The sequence below is a fragment of the Lampris incognitus genome, unplaced genomic scaffold (genome assembly GCF_029633865.1).
Source record: "Lampris incognitus isolate fLamInc1 unplaced genomic scaffold, fLamInc1.hap2 scaffold_152, whole genome shotgun sequence".
Taxonomy (NCBI): domain Eukaryota; kingdom Metazoa; phylum Chordata; class Actinopteri; order Lampriformes; family Lampridae; genus Lampris; species Lampris incognitus.
This window is the reverse complement of record NW_026611117.1, coordinates 127,013-132,500: the sequence shown is the minus strand read 5'-3', so window position 1 is coordinate 132,500 and position 5,488 is coordinate 127,013. Positions and strand designations below refer to the sequence as shown.

The 5,488-nt window shown below is 46.4% G+C and overlaps 1 pseudogene; it reads left to right on the top strand.

Annotated features, from left to right (window-relative positions):
- Window positions 1–5,488, top strand: part of LOC130132588 (class I histocompatibility antigen, F10 alpha chain-like) — a 26,743-nt pseudogene extending 21,255 nt beyond the window's left edge.

The window sequence follows — 5,488 nt, the reverse complement described above, 5'->3', positions numbered from 1 at the left end:
ATATTTATCTCTTTTATGTATGCAAGATTTTGAGGTTGACACACCTGCAATTTCTGCTTGGCACAATGACAATAAAGTTCTTCTGATTCTTATAAACTTCTTATTCGCTACTGTCAACCTCTCTCTCTCTCCCTCCCCCCCCCCAGTCCCTCCCTCAGTGTCTCTGCTCCAGAGGTCTCCCTCCTCTCCAGTCACCTGCCATGCTACAGGTTTCTACCCTGACAGAATCGTGATGTTCTGGAAGAGAGGGGAAGAGGAGCTCCCGGAGGAGGTGGACCATGGTGAGCTCCTCCCCAACCATGATGGAACCTTCCAGAGGAGCATTCACCTCCTCGTTGACCTTTCATCAATGAAGGCTGAGGACTGGCAGAAGTACCACTGTGTGGTTCAGCTTTCTGGGATGAAGGATGACATCATCACCAAACTGGACCCATCACAGATCAAGACCAACTGGAAAGATCCTGGTTAGTTCTGTTGTTTCTGTTGAAGCCTTGAACAGAGACACAATGGCCTAAGTAGGTACTAGCCAAAGACTGACTTCTGTGCCTGTCAGTCATCAGTCAGTCTGGACTTCTTGATGTTCTTGTTAAGGTACAATCAAACTGTGGTGTGGACTATTTCTGGTGTAAGAGCAAATTCACCTTTGTCTTAATGAAGGAAATGATGAATTGATGCATTGCTCATAGGGGGGAAAAGCTGGAAGATTTTTATTGCTTTAAGTGATTCAAAACCTCCAGCAACTGAATGATAAAGACAAATGGAGCATGACTAACAACTTAGAGCCACTTCATCCATTTGAGCCTCGGTCTGCGGTCACACCAGAAACTGGCACAGTGAAATTCCTCCATGTCCCTTGTGGAATAGTTACAAAAAACTCTCAACTCAAATAAATGAATGAAAGCTAGTATACTGTCTACTCCTGCTCCATGCCTGACTGGAAGCCATGAGGCCTATTTTCTCCTGGAGCAGTTTACTTTTTGGCAGAGCACGGTGGTATAAAATTAGATGGTTAACGAAACGACAGCTTCCTGTATTTACTGCCTCTAGTGGCTGCTCCGTCAGACATCACAACAGTCAGAGCAGCTCTGTTATTGTCGACGGAGCAAATTCAGGTGTCACCGTTCACCAAGTTTGAACTCGACGTGAAGTGATCGAGGCCGACTCACCTTGCACCCAGATCCAAGTTCACTTATTGTGACGAATTCATTGATATGAATCAAATTCACCATGAAATTTCACATTCATGACCGCAACCGAAGGCTCACAAGGATATATATTTATGTGTTTGTGTATACATACACACATATGTGTTTTTTAATCAACAGTCAATACCATCCCCATCATCATTGGAGTACTTGCTGCTGTCATCTTCATCATCATCGCAGTCATTGGCGCCGTACTGTACCAGAAGAAGAAAGGTGAGGGAATCACATGAAATGGTTCAAATGTTTGATTTGTTGTTCATCAAGTTGATATTCTAGAAGTTTAGATGGCTGTCTTATCAAGCCTCTCACTGAGTCTTACATGTACAGTAATACTGAGACAGCTGGAGAAGAGAGAGAGAGAGAGAGAGAGAGAGAGAGAGAGAGAGAGAGAGAGAGAGAGAGAGAGAGAGAGAGAGAGAGAGCTAGAGAGAGGGAGAGGGAGAGAGCTAGAGAGAGAGAGAGAGTGCTAGAGTGAGAGAGCTAGAGAGAGAGCTAGAGAGAGAGAGAGCTAGAGAGAGAGAGAGAGAGAGAGAGAGAGAGAGAGAGAGCTAGAGAGAGAGCTAGAGAGAGAGAGAGAGCTAGAGAGAGAGAGAGAGAGCTAGAGAGAGAGAGAGAGCTAGAGAGAGAGAGAGAGAGAGAGAGAGAGAGAGAGAGAGAGAGAGAGAGAGAGAGAGAGAGAGAGAGAGAGAGCTAGAGAGAGCTAGAGAGAGAGCTAGAGAGAGAGAGAGAGAGAGCTAGAGAGAGAGAGGGAGCTAGAGAGAGAGAGAGAGCTAGAGAGAGAGAGAGAGAGCTAGAGAGAGAGAGAGCTAGATAGAGAGAGAGAGCTAGAGAGAGAGAGCTAGAGAGAGAGAGAGCGAGAGAGAGAGCTAGAGGGAGAGAGAGAGAGCTAGAGAGAGAGAGAGCTAGAGAGAGAGAGAGCTAGAGAGAGAGAGAGAGAGAGAGAGAGAGAGAGAGAGAGAGAGCTAGAGAGAGAGAGTTAGAGAGAGAGAGAGCTAGAGAGAGCTAGAGAGAGAGAGAGAGAGCTAGAGAGAGAGAGTTAGAGAGAGAGAGAGAGCTAGAGAGAGCTAGAGAGAGAGAGAGAGAGAGAGAGAGCTAGAGAGAGAGAGAGAGAGCTAGAGAGAGAGAGAGCTAGAGAGAGAGAGAGAGAGAGAGAGAGCTAGAGAGAGAGAGAGAGAGAGAGAGAGCTAGAGAGTTAGAGAGAGGAGAGAGAGAGAGAGAGAGAGAGAGAGAGAGAGAGAGAGAGAGAGAGAGCTAGAGAGAGAGAGAGAGAGAGAGAGAGAGAGAGAGAGCTAGAGAGAGAGAGCTAGAGAGAGAGAGAGAGAGGAGAGAGAGAGAGAGCTAGAGAGAGAGAGAGAGAGCTAGAGAGAGAGAGAGAGAGAGAGAGAGAGAGAGAGAGAGAGAGAGAGAGAGAGAGAGAGAGAGCTAGAGAGAGAGAGCTAGAGAGAGAGAGAGAGAGGAGAGAGAGAGAGAGAGAGAGAGAGCTAGAGAGAGAGAGCTAGAGAGAGAGAGAGAGAGGAGAGAGAGAGAGAGCTAGAGAGAGAGAGAGGAGAGAGAGAGAGAGCTAGAGAGAGAGAGAGAGAGAGAGAGAGAGAGAGAGAGAGAGAGAGAGAGCTAGAGAGAGAGAGCTAGAGAGAGAGAGAGAGAGGAGAGAGAGAGAGAGCTAGAGAGAGAGAGAGGAGAGAGAGAGAGAGAGCTAGAGAGAGAGAGAGAGAGAGAGAGAGAGAGAGAGAGAGAGAGAGAGAGAGAGAGCTAGAGAGAGAGCTAGAGAGAGAGAGATTGTTCTGAAGGTCTTGTCTGATCTACTCCAATCAGCGTCAGAGTAACTGAAAATACATCACCAACATCCTGACCAACCCGACACTTGGGTCAAGGGTCATGTGGAGATGTGGTTCAGTGGCGGGAGGGTGAACAGGGATCATATATCATATATGGTGTTTTCCTCTGTGACACCCTTAATCATTTGTTTTATGTCTTTATTTCAGCCAAGCGCCCTCCACCTTGTAAGTAGAGGTTTTTTACTTCATGATCAGGTGGTGAAACTTTCACACCACCTTACTGATGCAGAAGTGCCATTATTACTGTTCCACCATTTTACAGCTGAGGAGAAAATAGGCACTCCAAAAACTAGGGCCAGTTCTGGCCTTGTGGTCCAGCCGTGGCTTTGCTTCACATGTTGTAGTCCAGCAGCTTGCTTCAGGAGAAGGTTGTTAACGGACTGTTTCTGACCCCACAGCTCCTGACAGCGGCTCTGAGCTCTCTCAGAAACTGAACCCCGGTGCTTCACACTGAACTAAGTAAGTCTGGTGTCCATGGTTCTACCACATGTTACCTGCTGTGCTGTGTTGTGTTATAGCGCCACCACATGGCGGTGTGTGAAATGGTTGGTTGGTAAGGGTGGTCCTCAAAGTTAACAGGTGTTTGACCACCACGTCCTCAACGCACTTTGAATGTCCTGACTCTCTTTGGAGCTGCACAGCCGACCTTTGACCCGAGCTGGTTTTCCCACAACATGGAAGGTTAAAGTGTCGCTACCCAGGAAATATGAACATGTGTATTATAAACTAACATCTGCCCTCATCAAATGAATGATGAGACAATTAAAACAGGTGATGGTATTTTATGATAATTATGTCCTTGGTTGACAGAATTGTCCCGTGTTTACTGGAAAGGTCGTCGATATGTTTGAATGTTTAAATGATGAATTTATAATAATGATTTATACATTTTGTTTGCTGGTCTTCAAAGAATGAACATGTAGTGTGTTGGGACGGAGCCTCTTAACATTTCAGTCCTGAAGCTTTAAATGCAAAAGCTCTTTTTTGACATGTGCTGTGGTGGTGTATTGAAGACAACAGCTAGTTCACAAACATCCAGACCATGAACCTGTTTGTGGTCGCTCACTTTAATGCTGCCCTTCACGTAGGAATGTCTTAGGGTGCATGGGGGTTTCCATCTTCATCACAGCAGCCAAGTGAGGAAGAAGAGGGCAGCTGGTGTTGGTGTGAGGAGGAGGGGAAGCGGTTGTGTGTCACCAGCAGCTGTGACAGGACAAGCTGGTAGAGGAGCTTTACCAGCAGACAGAACAACATGGATGAGGAGAACTCAGGCTCAGCAGCTGGTCTGCTTTGGTTCTGCTGACTCTCCTTCAGTGTGAATGGAGCTCTGACATTTGGTGTGGTCACTCACCACCACGCCTCTTCCTCACTTAGAGAAGACCAGCATCAGGACCGTAACGCAGACTGACACGTGCACATATTTCCTGTCTTAACTGTGGTTGTGTCTCTTTGTAGGTCTGAGGACATGTTGGGGAATCAAGCAGGAAGGAGCCCTCTCAAAACTTGCAATCCAAAAACTAGGGCCAATTCTGCAGTTAAAAAAATGGTTGAGAAAGTAAAACTGCAGATTAATAATGCTTTGTGTAAGATCGCTGACTGAAGAAGGCAGTGAATGTGGACTCATTAACATGGTGTTGGAGTGAAACTCCAGTGGTAGTTTAAACCAGTGAGCTGCAGTACAGATCCTTTTCCTAATCCCCCTCCCACACATCACATGACTCCCCTGCAGACGACAGGTTAGAACAGCAGCATGAAGAAAGAAGTGATGGAATATCAATACTCTCTACTTAGAGGAGGAGGGGCGCACTATTTGTCTCCAGATGAATTCATAAAAGCTTCCCCGTTTGTCAACACAATGAAACCCCTCCCAAAACACAACTAGCACACACACACACACCTTTAGCCTCCCCCGTGACATCCTCCCCCTTCACTCCACCCTTCAGGGCACCACCTCTGTGATGGGTTGTTGTGCAGCATCATGACGTCCCGTCTTTTCCTCCACATGTTCTTCTCAAAGCTCTGCTTGCAGAATGGACACGTCCTCCTGATGCAGCATCCGTCTTTGGAGCATCAGCAGGTTGACCTGTTGTCCGCGTGTTGTGTTTTCTCTCTGCAGCAGATTGTGTGGTTAAAAGTTGTAGGTTGTTGTTACCCTCGTACTGCTTCTGCTAAGTGACGGGTAGTGTGCAGGATGTGTGTTTCTGGGCTGTAGCTGAGCTGGTAGAGAATTAGGTTTGATTTGCTGGATATTTTCCATGTCCTGTAAGATGTTATCTTGATTTATCATAACTTGGTTGAAGGGGTTTGGTTCTTTGTTGCTATGTGTGACCATATTTACAGAATATATGCTACAGAAATGTTTGCTGTTTGCTTTGCTGGGAAATGCTTTTAATGGGGGGTAAACTGCCTTAAACTGCTGGTTTCTGTTAAATAAAGTCCTCAACATGT